At 49.0% G+C, this 25562-nt stretch overlaps 1 protein-coding gene, 2 non-coding genes and 3 pseudogenes across 4 annotated transcripts in view; 5 read left to right on the forward strand and 1 right to left on the reverse strand.

Annotated features, from left to right (window-relative positions):
• The first annotated feature begins 670 nt into the window (after positions 1-670).
• LOC142766428 (U2 spliceosomal RNA) lies at positions 671-845 on the forward strand (annotated as a pseudogene).
• Positions 846-3187: 2342 nt separating this feature from the next.
• LOC142766392 (U2 spliceosomal RNA) lies at positions 3188-3379 on the forward strand. The gene has a single exon (XR_012884517.1). It is a non-coding gene; the product is annotated as a U2 spliceosomal RNA (small nuclear RNA).
• Positions 3380-6483: 3104 nt separating this feature from the next.
• LOC142766429 (U2 spliceosomal RNA) lies at positions 6484-6658 on the forward strand (annotated as a pseudogene).
• Positions 6659-9000: 2342 nt separating this feature from the next.
• LOC142766403 (U2 spliceosomal RNA) lies at positions 9001-9192 on the forward strand. Its single transcript, XR_012884519.1, has one exon. It is a non-coding gene; the product is annotated as a U2 spliceosomal RNA (small nuclear RNA).
• Positions 9193-12296: 3104 nt separating this feature from the next.
• LOC142766430 (U2 spliceosomal RNA) lies at positions 12297-12471 on the forward strand (annotated as a pseudogene).
• A 3991-nt stretch (positions 12472-16462) lies between these two features.
• Positions 16463-25562, reverse strand: part of LOC119167529 (uncharacterized) — a 231338-nt gene continuing 222238 nt past the window's right edge. For both annotated transcript variants that reach the window (XR_012884201.1, XR_012884200.1), the window contains exons 2-3: positions 22879-23612; positions 16463-17057 (exon numbers count right to left, since the gene is read on the reverse strand). The gene's annotated coding sequence lies outside the window, so the exon portion shown is untranslated. The remainder of the gene's footprint in view (positions 17058-22878; positions 23613-25562) is intronic.

Below are 25562 nucleotides of genomic sequence, written 5' to 3' on the forward strand. Positions count from 1 at the left end.
GCCGGGGTTGGATGCCCCCCCTTGAGGGGGGACAACCCTTTTCACTCTTTTTTTTCTTTCTCCTCTCGCTTCTCTTTTCCCGCTTCCTTCTTACGCTTGCGGTGCATCCAAACCGGGTTCCTTCGGGAGCTGACTGGGCAGTTGCACCGCAACTTATACGTTCTTCCCCTGTCCTGAGGTCAGGGCGTGGGTCCAAACCCACCCCTGACCGCCTGGCCTCTCCAGCAGGACTGTCTGGGGTCTTTGGACCCGCGAAGGTGTTATGCCTGCGGGATCCGCTTGCGGCCTCTCTTCGGGGTGCGGCAGCAGGGGAGTGACGCTCCGCGGTGGGCAAAAGGCTCACCCCGCTATCACCGCTGTATTGAGCTATAAGCTCTGGGGTCGCTTGCTTAGCTGGCGGGTGGTCGCCCAAGGCGGCCTTCCCGACTAAGCCCAGGGTTCCCCGGCCCTGGGTGGACGTGCGGCTCAGCCCCTGCTCTGCCGGCCTGCTCCAATGCAGCTCCACCATGGCTCTAAGCCATGACGACTGGCCAAGCCCTTTGGTGAGAAAGGGTGGACGCTGGGGCAGCCGGTAGGGCGCCGCACCCTTGGTCAGGCCCGGTGGTCCCGGAGGTCCGGGCGGCCTTTGATCGGGCCAGCAAGGCCGAGACTTCTACTTCTCTCTTGTGTGCTGCCTCTTTTGACAACCTCACTCTGTTCTTATCAGCTTAATATCTGATACGGATCCTATTTGGATCCAAGATATTAAACTTATTTTTGTGATGCGGCGGAGTGCTTGAAGCTTGCTTCACCTCCGCCACGGGTTGGCCCGGTATTGCACTACCTCCGGGATCGGCCCACTCACCCCCTGCGGGGTGAGTTCGACAATAAATTCAATGATAGAAGGAGTGTTCGGATTTACCCATGATACCGGGGTAAACGGCGTGGGTGCGTCGAGTGTCCGAGACGGTGGCGGCACGCCGCCCCGGCTGACGCGGTATTCGCGTGCAGGGAGTGCGCTAGCTGTGTTTACACTTACGATTGCTCTGGGAAAATAAATGTTTCCGTGTGTATTTCATATATGGAGGGTCTCTTTTATTTTGTTATGTTCACACGTACATACTCAAGTTTCTTATTTTTTTTAACATTCCTACTCATATTAATAAAACTATTGAGGAAATTATCATTACTGTTTCGGAGGAAAGCTAGAAGTGTGTATACGATGTGTATGCATGTGCGATGTGTATGTATGTATGTGTGTAGAAGTGTGTATGTATGTGCCAAGCTATTTCCGCTTTTCGAATTCACCCGTTTCGCAACGAAAAATAAAAAAGCCTCTAGAAAATGGGGTTTGGTTGGTGTTTCTGTTTACAGTTGCAGTGGCAAGCGAAGGCATTTTTATTTCACATCTTCACGCGGCGTCTGAACCTGAAGACGCGTGCTCTCGCCACGTCTACGCATCTACACTATTCCCCATCACAAATTAAAATCGCAAAGAACGCCACAGGACCCACTCCGCACACACCTGCTGTACGGTGGAGCGGCAAAGCCCCGATGTGCTTTTCCTATGTCCACTGACCTTTGGGGTTTGACGTCCCAAAACCACCATATGATTATGGGAAAATTTCGACCACCTGGGGTTCTTTCACGTGCACCCTAATCTGAGCACAGGGAAATGCAGCCGCCGCGGCCGGGATTCGATCCCACCACCTGCGGGTCAGCAGCCGAGTACCTTACGGCCATCAGACCACCACGGCGGGCATCGCCTTGTTGATCAAACACTTCATTTCTGAACACCATCTCATACCAGCTCATCCACCGTTGGCTCTCGTTAATTACAACGAACATCCTCGCACGCTCACCTCAATGGAATTGCCAGTTGCTGGAAGTTCCAAGGAAATTGCGCACTAGACGTACGGACGCACCACGCACGTACCTGAAGCGACGTGGACCCCAGGACGCGTGAGATCACGCCCCGGGCGCGCTTTGCCTCCGTACCCACTCGTCACTCCTCACAGCTTCACTAAGCCGAGTATGTAGAAGTCGAAGAAGCAGAACAACAAACCAGCCAATCCCCCACAGTGGGTGTGAGCCACAAGTGAAGGTCAACAAAAACAAGCAACACCAGCGAGCGCAGTGACGAAGCTATCGTAATGGGGCGAAATAATCCACGAATATGGCTGCACGTTGACGCACGGTCGCATTTGTGCAACCACCCGTGTCTCCCGAAGACCGTCTGTCGCGAGTCTTCGACGAAAAGCGCAGGCGAGTACTTCTCCACTGATTTCCGCGACCACTTGACGACCGCCTTCGGCCGCCTCATGTCCGTCCGGCACGATCGACGGAGCGCCGCACCAGCGCCTCGTACACGCCACCATAGCACTCCTACCCCTCGGAATCAGCAAAACTCGGACGTTTTCGACCACGACAGACAGAACCTGCCGGCCCGTTGAACGCTTGAACGACATCGCAGCGGCAAGTCGCACACTCACGTTCCGTCACCCTCTGCCACATGATCCTTCATTCACCGGCTTCACAACCAACCCACGCGGTAGACGTTTCGCACGCATTCCCGGGTCTGCCTTTCACGGCAGGACCTTCGTCGACCTCGGTGCGGTGTTCCGACACGTCGGAACTTGCAAGGCATATGTTGAGCGTGCTGAAGCAGCCAAAGGCACCACCTTTTCACCTTTTTGCCGATGATTGTGGGCGTCGTTGCAGAGGCGTTGCTTGGGCAGCCGGCGTAGAAGCCATGTTGGATGGGTGACGTATTCACATTTTGCACAATCATTTTTTTTTTTTTTTTCCTTCCAGACTTTGGTGCTCGAGTTGGACATGTACACTATGCATCAGTTTTTAAAACAAGTGCTGTAGCATCTCTCGCGACATGCCTGATAATGTTCGCCGGCAAGCATTTGGTGTGACGTCATGGGCGCATAGAGAGTACGCATGCAAGCAAGCACGCGTGGCTTCGACCTCTGGGAAAAAGAAGGTTTCAGTTTTAACATGTTTGTAAGCGAAACTAGAAACTTCAAGCGGACTGGGGATAAAAGCAATGCCGTGAAGCCAGCGCTGCCGCTGTCGGTGCACAATGCTGGTTGTGCATGGGTGGACGTCGGAATTGCTTTGCTACTGTTTGCCCGGCTTTTGGCCAGAACTAAGTACGAGGTGTGAAAGAATGGATTTTAATTACGTGCTAATGAATTGCATCGCTTCTCGGCCTTTTGGCTAAGATCAAAGTGTAGTATCTGTTCTTATCAGCTTAATATCTGATACGGATCCTATTTGGATCCAAGATATTAAACTTATTTTTGTGATGCGGCGGAGTGCTTGAAGCTTGCTTCACCTCCGCCACGGGTTGGCCCGGTATTGCACTACCTCCGGGATCGGCCCACTCACCCCCTGCGGGGTGAGTTCGACAATAAATTCAATGATAGAAGGAGTGTTCGGATTTACCCATGATACCGGGGTAAACGGCGTGGGTGCGTCGAGTGTCCGAGACGGTGGCGGCACGCCGCCCCGGCTGACGCGGTATTCGCGTGCAGGGAGTGCGCTAGCTGTGTTTACACTTACGATTGCTCTGGGAAAATAAATGTTTCCGTGTGTATTTCATATATGGAGGGTCTCTTTTATTTTGTTATGTTCACACGTACATACTCAAGTTTCTTATTTTTTTTAACATTCCTACTCATATTAATAAAACTATTGAGGAAATTATCATTACTGTTTCGGAGGAAAGCTAGAAGTGTGTATACGATGTGTATGCATGTGCGATGTGTATGTATGTATGTGTGTAGAAGTGTGTATGTATGTGCCAAGCTATTTCCGCTTTTCGAATTCACCCGTTTCGCAACGAAAAATAAAAAAGCCTCTAGAAAATGGGGTTTGGTTGGTGTTTCTGTTTACAGTTGCAGTGGCAAGCGAAGGCATTTTTATTTCACATCTTCACGCGGCGTCTGAACCTGAAGACGCGTGCTCTCGCCACGTCTACGCATCTACACTATTCCCCATCACAAATTAAAATCGCAAAGAACGCCACAGGACCCACTCCGCACACACCTGCTGTACGGTGGAGCGGCAAAGCCCCGATGTGCTTTTCCTATGTCCACTGACCTTTGGGGTTTGACGTCCCAAAACCACCATATGATTATGGGAAAATTTCGACCACCTGGGGTTCTTTCACGTGCACCCTAATCTGAGCACAGGGAAATGCAGCCGCCGCGGCCGGGATTCGATCCCACCACCTGCGGGTCAGCAGCCGAGTACCTTACGGCCATCAGACCACCACGGCGGGCATCGCCTTGTTGATCAAACACTTCATTTCTGAACACCATCTCATACCAGCTCATCCACCGTTGGCTCTCGTTAATTACAACGAACATCCTCGCACGCTCACCTCAATGGAATTGCCAGTTGCTGGAAGTTCCAAGGAAATTGCGCACTAGACGTACGGACGCACCACGCACGTACCTGAAGCGACGTGGACCCCAGGACGCGTGAGATCACGCCCCGGGCGCGCTTTGCCTCCGTACCCACTCGTCACTCCTCACAGCTTCACTAAGCCGAGTATGTAGAAGTCGAAGAAGCAGAACAACAAACCAGCCAATCCCCCACAGTGGGTGTGAGCCACAAGTGAAGGTCAACAAAAACAAGCAACACCAGCGAGCGCAGTGACGAAGCTATCGTAATGGGGCGAAATAATCCACGAATATGGCTGCACGTTGACGCACGGTCGCATTTGTGCAACCACCCGTGTCTCCCGAAGACCGTCTGTCGCGAGTCTTCGACGAAAAGCGCAGGCGAGTACTTCTCCACTGATTTCCGCGACCACTTGACGACCGCCTTCGGCCGCCTCATGTCCGTCCGGCACGATCGACGGAGCGCCGCACCAGCGCCTCGTACACGCCACCATAGCACTCCTACCCCTCGGAATCAGCAAAACTCGGACGTTTTCGACCACGACAGACAGAACCTGCCGGCCCGTTGAACGCTTGAACGACATCGCAGCGGCAAGTCGCACACTCACGTTCCGTCACCCTCTGCCACATGATCCTTCATTCACCGGCTTCACAACCAACCCACGCGGTAGACGTTTCGCACGCATTCCCGGGTCTGCCTTTCACGGCAGGACCTTCGTCGACCTCGGTGCGGTGTTCCGACACGTCGGAACTTGCAAGGCATATGTTGAGCGTGCTGAAGCAGCCAAAGGCACCACCTTTTCACCTTTTTGCCGATGATTGTGGGCGTCGTTGCAGAGGCGTTGCTTGGGCAGCCGGCGTAGAAGCCATGTTGGATGGGTGACGTATTCACATTTTGCACAATCATTTTTTTTTTTTTTTTCCTTCCAGACTTTGGTGCTCGAGTTGGACATGTACACTATGCATCAGTTTTTAAAACAAGTGCTGTAGCATCTCTCGCGACATGCCTGATAATGTTCGCCGGCAAGCATTTGGTGTGACGTCATGGGCGCATAGAGAGTACGCATGCAAGCAAGCACGCGTGGCTTCGACCTCTGGGAAAAAGAAGGTTTCAGTTTTAACATGTTTGTAAGCGAAACTAGAAACTTCAAGCGGACTGGGGATAAAAGCAATGCCGTGAAGCCAGCGCTGCCGCTGTCGGTGCACAATGCTGGTTGTGCATGGGTGGACGTCGGAATTGCTTTGCTACTGTTTGCCCGGCTTTTGGCCAGAACTAAGTACGAGGTGTGAAAGAATGGATTTTAATTACGTGCTAATGAATTGCATCGCTTCTCGGCCTTTTGGCTAAGATCAAAGTGTAGTAGGCTAAGATCAAAGTGTAGTCCTACCTCTCGGGACTACATTTTTGGCCTTTGGGCCGGGGTTGGATGCCCCCCCTTGAGGGGGGACAACCCTTTTCACTCTTTTTTTTCTTTCTCCTCTCGCTTCTCTTTTCCCGCTTCCTTCTTACGCTTGCGGTGCATCCAAACCGGGTTCCTTCGGGAGCTGACTGGGCAGTTGCACCGCAACTTATACGTTCTTCCCCTGTCCTGAGGTCAGGGCGTGGGTCCAAACCCACCCCTGACCGCCTGGCCTCTCCAGCAGGACTGTCTGGGGTCTTTGGACCCGCGAAGGTGTTATGCCTGCGGGATCCGCTTGCGGCCTCTCTTCGGGGTGCGGCAGCAGGGGAGTGACGCTCCGCGGTGGGCAAAAGGCTCACCCCGCTATCACCGCTGTATTGAGCTATAAGCTCTGGGGTCGCTTGCTTAGCTGGCGGGTGGTCGCCCAAGGCGGCCTTCCCGACTAAGCCCAGGGTTCCCCGGCCCTGGGTGGACGTGCGGCTCAGCCCCTGCTCTGCCGGCCTGCTCCAATGCAGCTCCACCATGGCTCTAAGCCATGACGACTGGCCAAGCCCTTTGGTGAGAAAGGGTGGACGCTGGGGCAGCCGGTAGGGCGCCGCACCCTTGGTCAGGCCCGGTGGTCCCGGAGGTCCGGGCGGCCTTTGATCGGGCCAGCAAGGCCGAGACTTCTACTTCTCTCTTGTGTGCTGCCTCTTTTGACAACCTCACTCTGTTCTTATCAGCTTAATATCTGATACGGATCCTATTTGGATCCAAGATATTAAACTTATTTTTGTGATGCGGCGGAGTGCTTGAAGCTTGCTTCACCTCCGCCACGGGTTGGCCCGGTATTGCACTACCTCCGGGATCGGCCCACTCACCCCCTGCGGGGTGAGTTCGACAATAAATTCAATGATAGAAGGAGTGTTCGGATTTACCCATGATACCGGGGTAAACGGCGTGGGTGCGTCGAGTGTCCGAGACGGTGGCGGCACGCCGCCCCGGCTGACGCGGTATTCGCGTGCAGGGAGTGCGCTAGCTGTGTTTACACTTACGATTGCTCTGGGAAAATAAATGTTTCCGTGTGTATTTCATATATGGAGGGTCTCTTTTATTTTGTTATGTTCACACGTACATACTCAAGTTTCTTATTTTTTTTAACATTCCTACTCATATTAATAAAACTATTGAGGAAATTATCATTACTGTTTCGGAGGAAAGCTAGAAGTGTGTATACGATGTGTATGCATGTGCGATGTGTATGTATGTATGTGTGTAGAAGTGTGTATGTATGTGCCAAGCTATTTCCGCTTTTCGAATTCACCCGTTTCGCAACGAAAAATAAAAAAGCCTCTAGAAAATGGGGTTTGGTTGGTGTTTCTGTTTACAGTTGCAGTGGCAAGCGAAGGCATTTTTATTTCACATCTTCACGCGGCGTCTGAACCTGAAGACGCGTGCTCTCGCCACGTCTACGCATCTACACTATTCCCCATCACAAATTAAAATCGCAAAGAACGCCACAGGACCCACTCCGCACACACCTGCTGTACGGTGGAGCGGCAAAGCCCCGATGTGCTTTTCCTATGTCCACTGACCTTTGGGGTTTGACGTCCCAAAACCACCATATGATTATGGGAAAATTTCGACCACCTGGGGTTCTTTCACGTGCACCCTAATCTGAGCACAGGGAAATGCAGCCGCCGCGGCCGGGATTCGATCCCACCACCTGCGGGTCAGCAGCCGAGTACCTTACGGCCATCAGACCACCACGGCGGGCATCGCCTTGTTGATCAAACACTTCATTTCTGAACACCATCTCATACCAGCTCATCCACCGTTGGCTCTCGTTAATTACAACGAACATCCTCGCACGCTCACCTCAATGGAATTGCCAGTTGCTGGAAGTTCCAAGGAAATTGCGCACTAGACGTACGGACGCACCACGCACGTACCTGAAGCGACGTGGACCCCAGGACGCGTGAGATCACGCCCCGGGCGCGCTTTGCCTCCGTACCCACTCGTCACTCCTCACAGCTTCACTAAGCCGAGTATGTAGAAGTCGAAGAAGCAGAACAACAAACCAGCCAATCCCCCACAGTGGGTGTGAGCCACAAGTGAAGGTCAACAAAAACAAGCAACACCAGCGAGCGCAGTGACGAAGCTATCGTAATGGGGCGAAATAATCCACGAATATGGCTGCACGTTGACGCACGGTCGCATTTGTGCAACCACCCGTGTCTCCCGAAGACCGTCTGTCGCGAGTCTTCGACGAAAAGCGCAGGCGAGTACTTCTCCACTGATTTCCGCGACCACTTGACGACCGCCTTCGGCCGCCTCATGTCCGTCCGGCACGATCGACGGAGCGCCGCACCAGCGCCTCGTACACGCCACCATAGCACTCCTACCCCTCGGAATCAGCAAAACTCGGACGTTTTCGACCACGACAGACAGAACCTGCCGGCCCGTTGAACGCTTGAACGACATCGCAGCGGCAAGTCGCACACTCACGTTCCGTCACCCTCTGCCACATGATCCTTCATTCACCGGCTTCACAACCAACCCACGCGGTAGACGTTTCGCACGCATTCCCGGGTCTGCCTTTCACGGCAGGACCTTCGTCGACCTCGGTGCGGTGTTCCGACACGTCGGAACTTGCAAGGCATATGTTGAGCGTGCTGAAGCAGCCAAAGGCACCACCTTTTCACCTTTTTGCCGATGATTGTGGGCGTCGTTGCAGAGGCGTTGCTTGGGCAGCCGGCGTAGAAGCCATGTTGGATGGGTGACGTATTCACATTTTGCACAATCATTTTTTTTTTTTTTTTCCTTCCAGACTTTGGTGCTCGAGTTGGACATGTACACTATGCATCAGTTTTTAAAACAAGTGCTGTAGCATCTCTCGCGACATGCCTGATAATGTTCGCCGGCAAGCATTTGGTGTGACGTCATGGGCGCATAGAGAGTACGCATGCAAGCAAGCACGCGTGGCTTCGACCTCTGGGAAAAAGAAGGTTTCAGTTTTAACATGTTTGTAAGCGAAACTAGAAACTTCAAGCGGACTGGGGATAAAAGCAATGCCGTGAAGCCAGCGCTGCCGCTGTCGGTGCACAATGCTGGTTGTGCATGGGTGGACGTCGGAATTGCTTTGCTACTGTTTGCCCGGCTTTTGGCCAGAACTAAGTACGAGGTGTGAAAGAATGGATTTTAATTACGTGCTAATGAATTGCATCGCTTCTCGGCCTTTTGGCTAAGATCAAAGTGTAGTATCTGTTCTTATCAGCTTAATATCTGATACGGATCCTATTTGGATCCAAGATATTAAACTTATTTTTGTGATGCGGCGGAGTGCTTGAAGCTTGCTTCACCTCCGCCACGGGTTGGCCCGGTATTGCACTACCTCCGGGATCGGCCCACTCACCCCCTGCGGGGTGAGTTCGACAATAAATTCAATGATAGAAGGAGTGTTCGGATTTACCCATGATACCGGGGTAAACGGCGTGGGTGCGTCGAGTGTCCGAGACGGTGGCGGCACGCCGCCCCGGCTGACGCGGTATTCGCGTGCAGGGAGTGCGCTAGCTGTGTTTACACTTACGATTGCTCTGGGAAAATAAATGTTTCCGTGTGTATTTCATATATGGAGGGTCTCTTTTATTTTGTTATGTTCACACGTACATACTCAAGTTTCTTATTTTTTTTAACATTCCTACTCATATTAATAAAACTATTGAGGAAATTATCATTACTGTTTCGGAGGAAAGCTAGAAGTGTGTATACGATGTGTATGCATGTGCGATGTGTATGTATGTATGTGTGTAGAAGTGTGTATGTATGTGCCAAGCTATTTCCGCTTTTCGAATTCACCCGTTTCGCAACGAAAAATAAAAAAGCCTCTAGAAAATGGGGTTTGGTTGGTGTTTCTGTTTACAGTTGCAGTGGCAAGCGAAGGCATTTTTATTTCACATCTTCACGCGGCGTCTGAACCTGAAGACGCGTGCTCTCGCCACGTCTACGCATCTACACTATTCCCCATCACAAATTAAAATCGCAAAGAACGCCACAGGACCCACTCCGCACACACCTGCTGTACGGTGGAGCGGCAAAGCCCCGATGTGCTTTTCCTATGTCCACTGACCTTTGGGGTTTGACGTCCCAAAACCACCATATGATTATGGGAAAATTTCGACCACCTGGGGTTCTTTCACGTGCACCCTAATCTGAGCACAGGGAAATGCAGCCGCCGCGGCCGGGATTCGATCCCACCACCTGCGGGTCAGCAGCCGAGTACCTTACGGCCATCAGACCACCACGGCGGGCATCGCCTTGTTGATCAAACACTTCATTTCTGAACACCATCTCATACCAGCTCATCCACCGTTGGCTCTCGTTAATTACAACGAACATCCTCGCACGCTCACCTCAATGGAATTGCCAGTTGCTGGAAGTTCCAAGGAAATTGCGCACTAGACGTACGGACGCACCACGCACGTACCTGAAGCGACGTGGACCCCAGGACGCGTGAGATCACGCCCCGGGCGCGCTTTGCCTCCGTACCCACTCGTCACTCCTCACAGCTTCACTAAGCCGAGTATGTAGAAGTCGAAGAAGCAGAACAACAAACCAGCCAATCCCCCACAGTGGGTGTGAGCCACAAGTGAAGGTCAACAAAAACAAGCAACACCAGCGAGCGCAGTGACGAAGCTATCGTAATGGGGCGAAATAATCCACGAATATGGCTGCACGTTGACGCACGGTCGCATTTGTGCAACCACCCGTGTCTCCCGAAGACCGTCTGTCGCGAGTCTTCGACGAAAAGCGCAGGCGAGTACTTCTCCACTGATTTCCGCGACCACTTGACGACCGCCTTCGGCCGCCTCATGTCCGTCCGGCACGATCGACGGAGCGCCGCACCAGCGCCTCGTACACGCCACCATAGCACTCCTACCCCTCGGAATCAGCAAAACTCGGACGTTTTCGACCACGACAGACAGAACCTGCCGGCCCGTTGAACGCTTGAACGACATCGCAGCGGCAAGTCGCACACTCACGTTCCGTCACCCTCTGCCACATGATCCTTCATTCACCGGCTTCACAACCAACCCACGCGGTAGACGTTTCGCACGCATTCCCGGGTCTGCCTTTCACGGCAGGACCTTCGTCGACCTCGGTGCGGTGTTCCGACACGTCGGAACTTGCAAGGCATATGTTGAGCGTGCTGAAGCAGCCAAAGGCACCACCTTTTCACCTTTTTGCCGATGATTGTGGGCGTCGTTGCAGAGGCGTTGCTTGGGCAGCCGGCGTAGAAGCCATGTTGGATGGGTGACGTATTCACATTTTGCACAATCATTTTTTTTTTTTTTTTCCTTCCAGACTTTGGTGCTCGAGTTGGACATGTACACTATGCATCAGTTTTTAAAACAAGTGCTGTAGCATCTCTCGCGACATGCCTGATAATGTTCGCCGGCAAGCATTTGGTGTGACGTCATGGGCGCATAGAGAGTACGCATGCAAGCAAGCACGCGTGGCTTCGACCTCTGGGAAAAAGAAGGTTTCAGTTTTAACATGTTTGTAAGCGAAACTAGAAACTTCAAGCGGACTGGGGATAAAAGCAATGCCGTGAAGCCAGCGCTGCCGCTGTCGGTGCACAATGCTGGTTGTGCATGGGTGGACGTCGGAATTGCTTTGCTACTGTTTGCCCGGCTTTTGGCCAGAACTAAGTACGAGGTGTGAAAGAATGGATTTTAATTACGTGCTAATGAATTGCATCGCTTCTCGGCCTTTTGGCTAAGATCAAAGTGTAGTAGGCTAAGATCAAAGTGTAGTCCTACCTCTCGGGACTACATTTTTGGCCTTTGGGCCGGGGTTGGATGCCCCCCCTTGAGGGGGGACAACCCTTTTCACTCTTTTTTTTCTTTCTCCTCTCGCTTCTCTTTTCCCGCTTCCTTCTTACGCTTGCGGTGCATCCAAACCGGGTTCCTTCGGGAGCTGACTGGGCAGTTGCACCGCAACTTATACGTTCTTCCCCTGTCCTGAGGTCAGGGCGTGGGTCCAAACCCACCCCTGACCGCCTGGCCTCTCCAGCAGGACTGTCTGGGGTCTTTGGACCCGCGAAGGTGTTATGCCTGCGGGATCCGCTTGCGGCCTCTCTTCGGGGTGCGGCAGCAGGGGAGTGACGCTCCGCGGTGGGCAAAAGGCTCACCCCGCTATCACCGCTGTATTGAGCTATAAGCTCTGGGGTCGCTTGCTTAGCTGGCGGGTGGTCGCCCAAGGCGGCCTTCCCGACTAAGCCCAGGGTTCCCCGGCCCTGGGTGGACGTGCGGCTCAGCCCCTGCTCTGCCGGCCTGCTCCAATGCAGCTCCACCATGGCTCTAAGCCATGACGACTGGCCAAGCCCTTTGGTGAGAAAGGGTGGACGCTGGGGCAGCCGGTAGGGCGCCGCACCCTTGGTCAGGCCCGGTGGTCCCGGAGGTCCGGGCGGCCTTTGATCGGGCCAGCAAGGCCGAGACTTCTACTTCTCTCTTGTGTGCTGCCTCTTTTGACAACCTCACTCTGTTCTTATCAGCTTAATATCTGATACGGATCCTATTTGGATCCAAGATATTAAACTTATTTTTGTGATGCGGCGGAGTGCTTGAAGCTTGCTTCACCTCCGCCACGGGTTGGCCCGGTATTGCACTACCTCCGGGATCGGCCCACTCACCCCCTGCGGGGTGAGTTCGACAATAAATTCAATGATAGAAGGAGTGTTCGGATTTACCCATGATACCGGGGTAAACGGCGTGGGTGCGTCGAGTGTCCGAGACGGTGGCGGCACGCCGCCCCGGCTGACGCGGTATTCGCGTGCAGGGAGTGCGCTAGCTGTGTTTACACTTACGATTGCTCTGGGAAAATAAATGTTTCCGTGTGTATTTCATATATGGAGGGTCTCTTTTATTTTGTTATGTTCACACGTACATACTCAAGTTTCTTATTTTTTTTAACATTCCTACTCATATTAATAAAACTATTGAGGAAATTATCATTACTGTTTCGGAGGAAAGCTAGAAGTGTGTATACGATGTGTATGCATGTGCGATGTGTATGTATGTATGTGTGTAGAAGTGTGTATGTATGTGCCAAGCTATTTCCGCTTTTCGAATTCACCCGTTTCGCAACGAAAAATAAAAAAGCCTCTAGAAAATGGGGTTTGGTTGGTGTTTCTGTTTACAGTTGCAGTGGCAAGCGAAGGCATTTTTATTTCACATCTTCACGCGGCGTCTGAACCTGAAGACGCGTGCTCTCGCCACGTCTACGCATCTACACTATTCCCCATCACAAATTAAAATCGCAAAGAACGCCACAGGACCCACTCCGCACACACCTGCTGTACGGTGGAGCGGCAAAGCCCCGATGTGCTTTTCCTATGTCCACTGACCTTTGGGGTTTGACGTCCCAAAACCACCATATGATTATGGGAAAATTTCGACCACCTGGGGTTCTTTCACGTGCACCCTAATCTGAGCACAGGGAAATGCAGCCGCCGCGGCCGGGATTCGATCCCACCACCTGCGGGTCAGCAGCCGAGTACCTTACGGCCATCAGACCACCACGGCGGGCATCGCCTTGTTGATCAAACACTTCATTTCTGAACACCATCTCATACCAGCTCATCCACCGTTGGCTCTCGTTAATTACAACGAACATCCTCGCACGCTCACCTCAATGGAATTGCCAGTTGCTGGAAGTTCCAAGGAAATTGCGCACTAGACGTACGGACGCACCACGCACGTACCTGAAGCGACGTGGACCCCAGGACGCGTGAGATCACGCCCCGGGCGCGCTTTGCCTCCGTACCCACTCGTCACTCCTCACAGCTTCACTAAGCCGAGTATGTAGAAGTCGAAGAAGCAGAACAACAAACCAGCCAATCCCCCACAGTGGGTGTGAGCCACAAGTGAAGGTCAACAAAAACAAGCAACACCAGCGAGCGCAGTGACGAAGCTATCGTAATGGGGCGAAATAATCCACGAATATGGCTGCACGTTGACGCACGGTCGCATTTGTGCAACCACCCGTGTCTCCCGAAGACCGTCTGTCGCGAGTCTTCGACGAAAAGCGCAGGCGAGTACTTCTCCACTGATTTCCGCGACCACTTGACGACCGCCTTCGGCCGCCTCATGTCCGTCCGGCACGATCGACGGAGCGCCGCACCAGCGCCTCGTACACGCCACCATAGCACTCCTACCCCTCGGAATCAGCAAAACTTTGGCATTGCGGACATTTTAAGCTAAAAAAACTGTACATAAATCGGCCTCTGTAAGGAAATATGCTTCTTTAAACGTGTACCTGACGTGGTGATTTAGCTTTTTTTCGGCTTGTTTTGAGGCTTGTTATTTAGGTAACAAGTTCGAATCTCAACGTGAGGTTACTTTTTGTGTTTTTTTGATTTCCTCTTTTGCTCACCTTGTTTGCTTTGTTTTTGATTCAGCACTTAGAATTACTTTGATGACATGACTTTAAAATTTACTAGCGGTTGAGATTTTGTGATAAAGGGTTGCACTTAGCAACCCGAGTGTGGGGTGAGGCCCCGTAATATACGCTGCCAAGCAAATTCCTGCCAAGGAAATCCCCCAAGGAAATAATGCCCTGTCAAGGAAATCTAGGAGGCGTTGGCCTTGCAAATCATAGCACATTATTTGATACGGAAACTGATATCGCGTCTAACAGTGATCCATACAGGAACACCTACATCGGCGTAGGGATATGGCTGGGAGGCACAAAAAGCGCTTCTGTAATACCACCACGGCACATTCCACACTCTTTGTGCGTGCCGACGCAGGAGCAACAACTATTGCAATGAAACTATTGTACAAAAAGCCCCATTCACAAGAAAACCACTAGTTTTCTTTGTCCACCCGATAATGTACGCTCGGTGCTTAGCCACATCGCACCGTTGCCTTGCGGAGGAGCTAACAAAATACACACATCCGCAGGTACATGGTTCGACAGGGAAGCAGTATTTAGGCAGCTCTGTTTTCTTCTTCCGATTACCACATTACTGGCGACAAACCGAAAGTTCACAGCTATAACACTTAGTTTGAGATGATGTTACTATGGATATATTTTTCAGGAGTTATGACCATATGATGCAGCGCCCGAAAGATCGCATTTTTGTTCATGAGGCTAGTGTACGAATATTTTCAACTGCTGGCCTCATTAACGGAAGTGTCACGGGCGCTGCTTCAAACCGGACAAAAACAAAAGCCAGGCCACGCTTGGATCCAACAAAATATGGCGCTCTGAAAGGTATGCTCAAGCCCATTCATTATGCTCTATTATACGTGCAATATTTCAGACTACTTTTACAGCTTTTGCTACATTTAGCACATATGCAGTGAATGAAATGTCTATGTAATTTCTAACTTTGCCCTTAACAGTGCACAAATTGCAATCAGAATTATAAAGTGCCATGAGAGGCAAGTGAAATGTCTAAGTAAAAAGATGGTACTTGAGAGTGTTATAAACATATATATCTAGGTGTTTTAATACCAGAGAAGTGAAAATAAATGTACATTAGTTTCATAACTAAATGAAATGCTGACATAAGCCCGATTTCAGTGCATCCCTGCGTGGAAAAAACCATGCAATCATTCACTTTGATAGCTGCTGGCCTAGCTTTTACGTGAGGTACTCCCTCAAGATTGATGTGGCTAGTCCAAAAGTTCCATTTTTGCTGAGCCATGCTGTGCTATTTGGCAGTGAATGGCAGGCATAGGAATGCCAAGTCGCTTGGAGGCTAATAAACGTCATGTACAAGGTAAAAAGTCATGTAAATTTACATGATTTTCTTTCAAACTAAGCATTTCTTTAGCATGAAACAAAGTTTCTAGAATGCTATCAAATAGTCTAGGTTAACGTAGTATTTGCTAGTAGTGTCCCATTAAATTTTATTATGTTATTTCATCAATTTGATTTTAATGGCTCTGCTTATTTGCAGACTTTTTTCATTACAACCTCGAGCGCCGATGCAGCAGTCCTGCAGAACTTGCAGTCAGGCACGGTTGCCTTCGCAAGATACTTGCTTGCAAGATTGCTGATGTGATGATAAGCCAGAAGAGGCAATAGTTTATATAGGCAACTGTTCCATACTGTGATTTCGACGCGCAAATCCCAAACTGTTGAATCATTTTCTCACCACTACTCCGTTTCTGTTCAGCAGATGTGGCAACCTTCCCACGTTGCAATGAATATCCGCATCTTTATGGCATCTTCTAGCCGCAAATTGAATGTCAGCACTGGTAACGAAGCAATTGTGACAACCTGGGAATTGAAATGTACAACCATGCAGCAGAAAGGTTTCACTGCTGCCACCCACTATACACTTGCGAATATCCTACTCGACCACGGCTTTGGGCATGTTTCAGGGCATTAAAGATTTCTTGTTTCAGGATTAAAGATTAGTCATAATATACATACATTTCTCCTGAACTCTTGTCTTTACTGCGTGGGTGTCCATGGTAAGAATCTCAGCATGTTTATGAATGCTGAGATTCTTACCATGGACACTCCTCTCCATGAATGCCGAGATTCTTACCCCGACACTCCTCTCCAGGTTTCTGTGTATACTGTACGCAGTCTGTATACACAGTTGCACAATTACTAAGGGGGGGGGGGGGGGTAAGTTGCACAATTACCCCCCCCCCCCCCAAAAATTTGGCAATTGTTGTGTCCACTTCTGTAAAATGGCTACACGAAATGTTTGACACACTTTTAAAACCGTGCACGATTGAGCACAAGCGTATATTGTGTACACAGTAATGTCATAATAGCAAGTATGTTTTAACATTCTTTTGTCTTGTTTCTATTTGCGTAACCTGCACTCATCCGCTCTCCTTAATATGCATGCTTTTTCTCACACAACGGTATAACAATTTCATGTTCCATCTGCCAAGCGCCCTTCTTTGCAGGGCTGCACGGTGCAAAGTGTCCCACACATGAAGGAAGGTGTGCCATCTTCACTTTCGTTTCCTCTACATATGCATGTCATTGGAAAATGTTATCCAGGTATGTACAATCAATGCATTTCAACTGCACTGACTACTTCCAATTTCTTCATAACACATCTTTACAAGCTCAGTGCTTGTAACAGTGCTTGACCATTTCTTCATAACACATGTTTACAAGCTCAATCAATCAAATTAAAGATTCTTGTTACTTTTCTTGAAGTATGGTCCAAGTTCTTGTGCTCTATAACATGGCTCTATTAGACAAAAAAAAAAAAACATTCTACAATCGCCCTTTATCATCACTCAATTCTCAAAATGATGATGATATATGGCGTTTTTTGGCGCAAGGGCCATTTGATGGCCAAAGAGCGCCAGTTCATGGGACAAGGAATGTGGACGATGATTGTGATTAGCGGCTGTATAAGGGCCATAAAATTCCTCGCGGTAAGGCGGGTAAAAACATACAAGTAGTAAAATCATGACCATGCCGTGAAAGGTGTGTGGTGTGAATAGGTGATGAAAGTTGGTGATAATAAAAGACGATGGTGGATATGTATGGCATTAGCACAAGTGCCTCACCCGTTCATGCCCTTGCGTCCAAGGGCGGTGAGGCAAGTGCTTTCTTGTGTAGCCACCGCAGCGAAAACCTCTCAGGAGAGGTCGTGCTACGGAATGCCGGGGAATATGATATGAAAACTATGAATTTCTCTTAAAAACGCGAATAATGACTTATGACTAAAAAGCGGTTCCCTACCGACGAACATTGCAGGGTGTAAAGGTATATGTTGTCGGTAGGGTAACGGAAAGTGTTGTTTTCTTAGAGCGTCCAATTGTTTGCACTGAATTAAAATGTGAAGGACTGTTAATCCTTCACCACATCTGTCACACAATGGTGGATCCCCACCGGACAAAAGATGTGTGTGTGTCGTGTATGTGTGTCCTATCCTGAGTCTTGTAAGTATTACCTCTGTATGACGCGATTTCGATACGGGCAGCCAATGACCAAGGTGTGGCTTAACAATGTGTAGTTTGTTTTGTGTTTGTGTATCCCACTTGCTCTGCCAGTAGTCCCTGAGGTTTAGTTTGAGAGACGGCTTAAGATCACAGGCCGGGATTGATATGGATGTAATGGCGGTGCTCTCATGGACGGATGCAGCGAGCTGATCCGCCCTCACGTTGCCTTGGATCTCACGGTGTCCTGGCACCCAGCACACTACAACATGTTGTTTGAGTGTGTATAGTGTGCATAAAATGGAGTAAAGTGAGACAAGGACTGGGTTTTTGTGTTTTTTAAGAGTGTGCAGAGCCGTTACTACACTGAGGGAGTCTGTATAAATTACTGCTTTTTGTATTTGTAATTGCTTGATGTGTTTAGCCGCCACAAGTATCGCGTAGGCTTCCGCTGTGAAGATACTTGTGCCTGGATGTAGAGGGCCAGCATCCGAAAAGGATGGGCCGACAGCAGCGTAGGACACAGAGGAGTTAGACTTGGAGGCATCTGTAAAGAACTCAAAACGTGTGTATTTGTGTTGAAGTTCCAGGAAGTATGTTCGGATATGGGCAATAGGCGCATGTTTTGTAACTTCAAGAAAGGACACATCACAGTCTATAGTCTGCCATTGCCACGGTGGCAGATATGCTACAGGAGCCATTAAACTATGTTCAAGTGAGACTCCAGTTTCCTCAGCTAAACTTTTCAGGCGAACTGCGAAGGGCTGCCTCATCGAAGGCCTGTTTTGGAAAAGAATGGAGCTCGACAAGTCATTAATAGTAGAGTATGAGGGGTGCCTCTTGTCTGCCTTCACCTTAAGGAAATATACAAAGGACATGTAGGTTCTTTGCAGATGAAGCGACCACTCATTTGACTCAACGTAAAGGCTTTCTACGGGGCTGGTGCGAAAAGCACCCGTAGAAAGGCGGATGCCCGAATGGTGCACGGGATCCAGCATCTTCAAAGCACTTTGAGTCGCAGACTGATAAACAATGGCCCCATAATCTAAGCGGGTGCGAATTAGGCTTCTATACAGGTTCATGAGGCATTTCCTGTCACTACCCCACGTAGTATGCGACAACACTTTTATAACATTCATGGCTTTTAAACATTTTGTTTTTAAATACTTTATGTGGGGTACGAAGGTCAACTTGTTGTCCACGATTAAGCCTAAGAATTTATGCTCGGCTTTGACGGACAGACGTTGCCCGTTCAGCCGAATGTCGGGTTCCGAGTGCATGCCTCTCTTTCGAGAAAACAAGACACACGTGCTTTTTTGTGGGTTAAGCCGAAATCCGTTTTCATCTGCCCATTTGGAGACCTTATTTAAACCCAGCTGAACCTGCCGCTCACACATGGCCAAGTTGCATGACTTGAAGCTAAGCTGAGCGTCGTCGACATATGTACAATAGAACATATTGCGGGGAATGGACAAGTGCAAAGAATTCATTTTAATAATAAAAAGTGTGGAACTAAGCACACCACCTTGTGGCACGCCTGTTTCCTGGATAAATGTTTGAGAGAGCACACTGCCCAGACGGACACGGAATGTCCGGTTTGACAGGTAACTTTCGATTATATGAAACATTCTTCCGCGCACGCCAAGGTGTGACAGGTCTCTTAGAATTCCGAAACGCCATGTTGTATCATAAGCCTTTTCGATATCGAGGAACACAGAGAGAAAATATTGTTTATGAACGAAGGCGTCTCTGATCTGTGCCTCGATACGAACAAGGTGGTCTGTGGTGGATCTACTTTCTCGAAACCCGCACTGAAATGGGTCGAGCAAATTATTTGTTTCAAGAAAATGTACAAGTCGGCAGTTTATCATTTTTTGGAAGACTTTGCACAAGCAGCTTGTAAGTGCTATAGGCCTATAACTCGAGGGTAAAGAAGGGTCCTTGCCCTCTTTCAAAATGGGAATAACAATGGCCTCTTTCCAGGCGGTAGGAATAGTGCCAGAAGACCAAATAGCATTGTACAAACAAAGCAAGGTTTTTCGGGTTTCGTTTGGTAGGTTTTTTAACATTTCATACATCACACGGTCAGAGCCTGGGGCAGAAGTACTGCAGGAGTTTAGAGATGTTCGGAGCTCAGCTAGACTGAAAGATTGGTTATATGCCTCGTATCTAGTGGATTTGTGTTCGAGTTTCTGCTTTTCTATTCTTGTTCTGTATTTTTGGAAAGTGTCAGTATAGTGGGACGAGCTGGATACCTGTTCGAAGTGTGCACCGAGGAAGTTTGCCTGATCTTCCAAGGTATCACCCTGAGTGTTTACGAGTGGAAGTGCATGTACTTGTTTTCCTGCTATCCTACTGACCATGTTCCATACTTTAGCCTCCTGTGTGTATGAATTAACCCCTGATAAAAACTTTTGCCAGCTTTCTCTTCTGGCCTGCCGACGCGTTCTCCTGCTTTGAGACTTTATTTTCTTGAAGGTTTCAAGATTTTCGGCTGTCGGTGAGTTACGAAGAAGCCTCCAAGCTCTGTTTTGCTGTTTGCGCGCGTTTCGGCATTCATCGTTCCACCATGGCACACATCGTTTTCCAGGGTGTCCATTTGTTTGTGGGATGCATTTTGTTGCAGCATCAATCAAAAACGCTGTGAAGTAGTTCACAGCAACATCAATGTTCAAAGTACAGATGTCATTCCAACCTAGACAAGCGATAGTATAAAACTGTTCCCAGTCGGCTCTGTTTATGAGCCACTTGGGAACGCGTGGTGGACACTCAGTTACTGTCGTTGTGCTCAAAACTACGGGGAAGTGGTCACTTCCGTACAGATTACTGACGACTTTCCACTGTAGTAAAGGCACAAGAGATGGAGATACTATGGTCAGGTCTATAGAGGAGTAGGTGTTATTAGCGAGGTTATAATAGGTTGGTTCTTTTCGATTTAGGAGACACGCGCTTGATGAGATAAGGAACTGTTCGATCAGCCGACCTCGCGCGTCATACCGAGAGTCACCCCATAGCCTGCTATGCGCATTAAAGTCTCCAAGGAGAACATAAGGTTCCGGAAGTTGATCAATTAAAGAGTGTAAATCACGTTTTTGCAGCTGATAGCTAGGAGGAATGTAGATAGTGCAGATTGTGATCAGTTTATCAAAAAGAACCGCTCGAACAGCCACTGCCTCAAGGGATGTTTGTAGTTGTAAGTGTGTGCATGCAGTTCCTTGTTTCACTATGATGGCAACACCTCCGGATGATGTCATGGCATCATCACGGTCCTTTCGAAAAATAACGTGTTTGCGAAGAAAATTTGTGTGTTTTGAATTAAGGTGTGTTTCTTGTACACACAGCACTTTTGGTGTGTGTTCGTGTAAGAGTTCTTGGATGTCGTCAAGGTTTCTAAGAAGGCCCCTGACGTTCCATTGTATAATTTGAGTGTTCATGGTGAATGTAAAATAATGCTGTGTGTACGAAGAGCGAGTGGCTGTTTAGACGGGGAGTTGGGTTCACTTAACAGGGCCATCACCAGGCCCTGTTATTTGCTTTTTTGTTTTCTTGGCGCGCTCCAAGGAGCCGCGCCGCTCTTTCGGCACCAAGGGTGCCGACGTATCCATTGCCTCCTCGGAGGCACTGGATGCCCGCACGTGCGGGCTGTTAGTTCGGATTTTAGGCCTCGCCTGGTGAGGGGAGGCCTTGAGACCCGAAGACTCTGGAGTCTCCGGCCTCTGTTTGGGAGCAGGCGGTGTAGCCTGGGCTACAGCCGCCTTGGGGGCAGGTGCCACAACCGCCGGCTCGGTATGCGCGGGCCGAAGGTGTGGCGAGGGCTGGTGCGGCGGTGCCCCCTGACGCGCCGCATCAGCGTATGTAGGTCCATAGAATGGAGCGACTCTTCGCCGTGCTTCCTTAAACGTAATGTTCTCCTTCACCTTCAATGTAATTATTTCTTTTTCTTTTTTCCAGTACGTGCAGGAGCGTGAATATGCGGCATGGTTTCCTTCGCAGTTTACACAGTGTGGCGGTTGTTTGCAGTTCTCAGACACGTGGCCTAGGACTCCACATTGTGCACAAGTCTGGCGACCACGACAGGTTTTAGAGCCATGGCCATACCTCTGGCATTGGAAGCAACGACGAGGGTTTGGTATATACGGTCTGATAGATGTCTTTGTGTACCCTGTTTGTATGGAATCTGGTAGTTTACTGGATGCAAACGTGAGTATCAAGTGTTTCGTTGGTATTTCCTTATTATCTCTTCTGATTATAATTCTCTGTACATTATTGACATTTTGGCTCTTCCACCCTTCCAAAAGTTCAGTTTCGGTGAGTTCAAGTAAGTCTGCATCAGATACTACTCCGCGAGTGATGTTCATGGATCTGTGTGGTGTTACGGTGATCGGCACGTCACCAAACGTTGAGAGGCTGTCTAGCTTTACAAATTGTGCTTTGTCCCGAATTTCGAGAAGAAGGTCTCCGCTAGCCATTTTGGTTACTTTGTATCCAGCCCCGAGAGTTTCATTAAGACACCTGGCAACTACGAAAGGAGATACGGTCCTGGCTTGCTTTCCGGTTTTTTCGCAGTGAATGACGTGGAAGTGGGGAAAAGTTTCTACTGGCTGGTTGAAGAAGTTTATGTCGTCGGTGCGTACCCGCTTTAGGCCGGTACGATCAGACAGTTGAGGGAATGCTCCATGCATGCCGGTCTTATTTTTGTTCGGCAGCGTTGGCGGCCACCCACCACGGAGCCCAACGAGGGGACGCTACAAGTTTACAGATGCTGAAAACTGCAGACGCCAGCCGTACAACGCCACTATAACCCAATGCGCCTAGACCAAGGTAGGCTATTTGCACAGGGTTAACCCTTGCCGCCAGGAAAATTGGAAGTAAACAGAAGAGAGAAGTAGACAGGAAAGGTAAAAAAGTAAGAAAGACGAAGATGTAGGGAGAGAGAGATAGGAAAAGGCGACTGCCGATTTCCCCTGGGTGGGTCAGCCCAGGGGTGCCGTCTACGTGAAGCCGGGGCCAAAGAGGTGTGTTGCCTCTGCTGGGGGGCCTTAAAGGTCCAATCACCCAGCGTCAGCTCAACCCCCAGGATCCCCTTTTCCCCGGGCACGGCAAAGCCACGCACGGCTAGGCGTGGGAGGGAGTAGAAACTCCCCCGTTAGCTCGGGTCCGTGGTGTCGCTACATCAATTCTCAAAATGACTATCAGAAAGAAATGGAACAATATGGCATAAACAACTAAAATGCATTGCAGCAACACAATCTCATAATGTAGTAAATTTCCACTCGCCCACTACACTCGAGCTCCAAAGACTACCAGTAAGCAGCCTCATGTTGGAAATTTTTTTAATGCATCTGTTCACAGTGTTTGCTATAATATGCCAGCTGTGCATTCGTTGGAAGTGCCAAAAGCTCCCGAAGGGCCCCGTTTTAGACAGCTTAGAGATAAGACAGCTTAGAGATAAGACAGCTTAGAGGTTACAATACAATCCGAGCTCAATTGTACATTACTCTTCTAAGCTAAGATTGCCTTATCTGGTGTTCACACCATCAAACATCCATCCTGGGCGATGTTTATTAGCCACGTGAAAACATCCATTTGCATTTCAAAACACCTTTCACAACACTACATTTTTTTTTTAAATATCCACTTCTTCCTTCATGAAAAAGCCCACTCTCGTGCATTAAGTTAACATGGTAATGAAGAGTGTTTCCTGGAAGGTGCTGTGCCTTTTGTGGAGGGAGGTAGGCAGTGCTTGACATTGAAACGAGTGGACATGAAGGCAGGACGGCATTGCAGACTGGTGCTTGGAGATGAGTGCAAACTTTCCCGGTTAGGTCCTGGAAATCTTACAGTAGCCTTGTACTTCGCAGACGGCTCACCCACTGAAGACCACTTACAGCAGCATTTTTCTGGTCCTGCAAAAAAGTTTGGTTTGGTTTGGTTTGGTTTTTGCGGCACATAGGCAGCTTAGGCCATCATGCACCAAACGCATGGTTACATTCTTTTAAAATGTTGGCATGCCTTGCCGAGTCCTTGTCAAGGCAAGAGTCTCGAGGATACCAACAAGGTCTAAAAAAACCTCAATCGTCTTCTCAAAAGTGGGAAGCCCTACGAGGTGTTCCTGTGTATTTAGACGATGCAGAGTATATAAGTTTAGAGTTTGTTTAAATATCCTGCTTGTTTTAGGAAAAAACTTTCGAGTTTTGAAAACAAACAAGCGCATCTTCACTTAAAAGCAGTGCAGGATGAAGAGGTATATGTTGATTGTAAAATATGATAAAATGTTTTTTTCCGTAATTCTTCTAGTTTAGTGCATGACAATAAAATATGATTTACTGATAGCTCGCCTCTGCGTTTCGAACACGGAGGTTTGTCCTCTTTTGCTAGTAAGTAATTGCGGGTGAGGTGTGTGTGTCCAATGCGTAAATGACATAAAACTACTTCTGTGAACCGTTCTCTGTGAGCAGGACTTCCATTCTTCTAAAGTGGGTTTCACTAGGTGGAGCTTGTTTTCCGTTTCTGAGTGCCATCTAGTCAGCCATGCATTTTTGAGTTTGTGGTGTACTCATTTTACGACATCTTTGTAAGGAATGCTCACGTTATTTATTTCTTTACGTCATGCTTTTGTTGCACACTCATCTGCTTTCTCGTTTCCACAGATTCCGACATGGCTCGGTACCCAGCAAAGGTTAGGTTAATTTGGTTTTTATGGCGCGCCAGACACAAGACTTTCAGGAATGGACACTGAAAACAGAACATTTTAAAGCTTAATTAACAGGTTACATTCTTTCAGAAAGTTTAGCAAGTCAGGCAGAGGTAGGTACTAGAGGGTCATCTCTTAGGAACAAAGCAGGGTGTAAAGGTACGTGTTGTTTGTATAGCTTGCTGAAATGTTTTTGTCTCTGTGTTTCAATGGTAGGACATGTGATTAGGATGTGCATAAGTGTTAACGCTTCTTGGCATTCTTCACAGGTTGGTTGTTCTTCCTTTGCGAGTAAGAAGTTGTGTGTCAAGTGTGTGTGTCCAATGCGAAATCGGCATAATACAACTTCAATAAACCGTTGCTGGTGACGGCAGGTCTTCCATTCCCCGAGTGTGGGTTTCACCAGGTGGAGCTTATTGTTCGTGCAGGTGTCCCATTGCTTTTGCCATTTTGCTAGTATAGCCAGTCGAATTGTTCTCTGGATATCTTTAAGAGGAATTTTCACTTTTGTTACTGTTTTATGGGCTGCCTGGGAAGCATACTTATCTGCTTTTTCGTTTCCGGGTATCCCAACATGACTTGGGACCCAGCAGAAACAGATGCAGGCTGCCTGGCTGTTTAAATATACCATGTTTAAAATGTCACCCACTATTGGCTCACATTCGGATTTTATATGTAGTGCTTTTAGTGTGCTTAGTGAGTCGGTGTATATGATTGCTTTCTTGTATTTTTCAGCAATGATTTTCCGAACTGCTTCACTCAAGTCATAAGCTTCAGCTGAAAAAATGGAAAAACTATGAGGTACTTTTACAGAAATTGCGCTTTTCGTCGTCGCAATCCCAATACCCACGTGGTCTTCCGTTTTTGAGCCATCTGTGTAAAATTCTTCGTAATTCCTATATTCGTGCAGAAGTGTATAAAATTCTTGGATTATGTGTTCTGGTGGGGTGCTTTTTTTTTTAAACGGCTTAGTGAAAATTCGCATAGCTGCGACAGGTCGAACCATGGCAGCAGTCTTGGTGGTTTAATAGCGACATCTAGTGATCCATCAGGGACGGTATAAAAGCCACAGTATTCCTCGAAACGTAGGAAAAGTGGTTTGATTAGGTTTGGTTTGTTGAGGTAGTGTGAGCGTGAGTCACATTTCGCGGCAATTTCGTAG

The sequence above is a fragment of the Rhipicephalus microplus genome, chromosome 6 (genome assembly GCF_043290135.1).
Source record: "Rhipicephalus microplus isolate Deutch F79 chromosome 6, USDA_Rmic, whole genome shotgun sequence".
Lineage (NCBI taxonomy): Eukaryota > Metazoa > Arthropoda > Arachnida > Ixodida > Ixodidae > Rhipicephalus > Rhipicephalus microplus.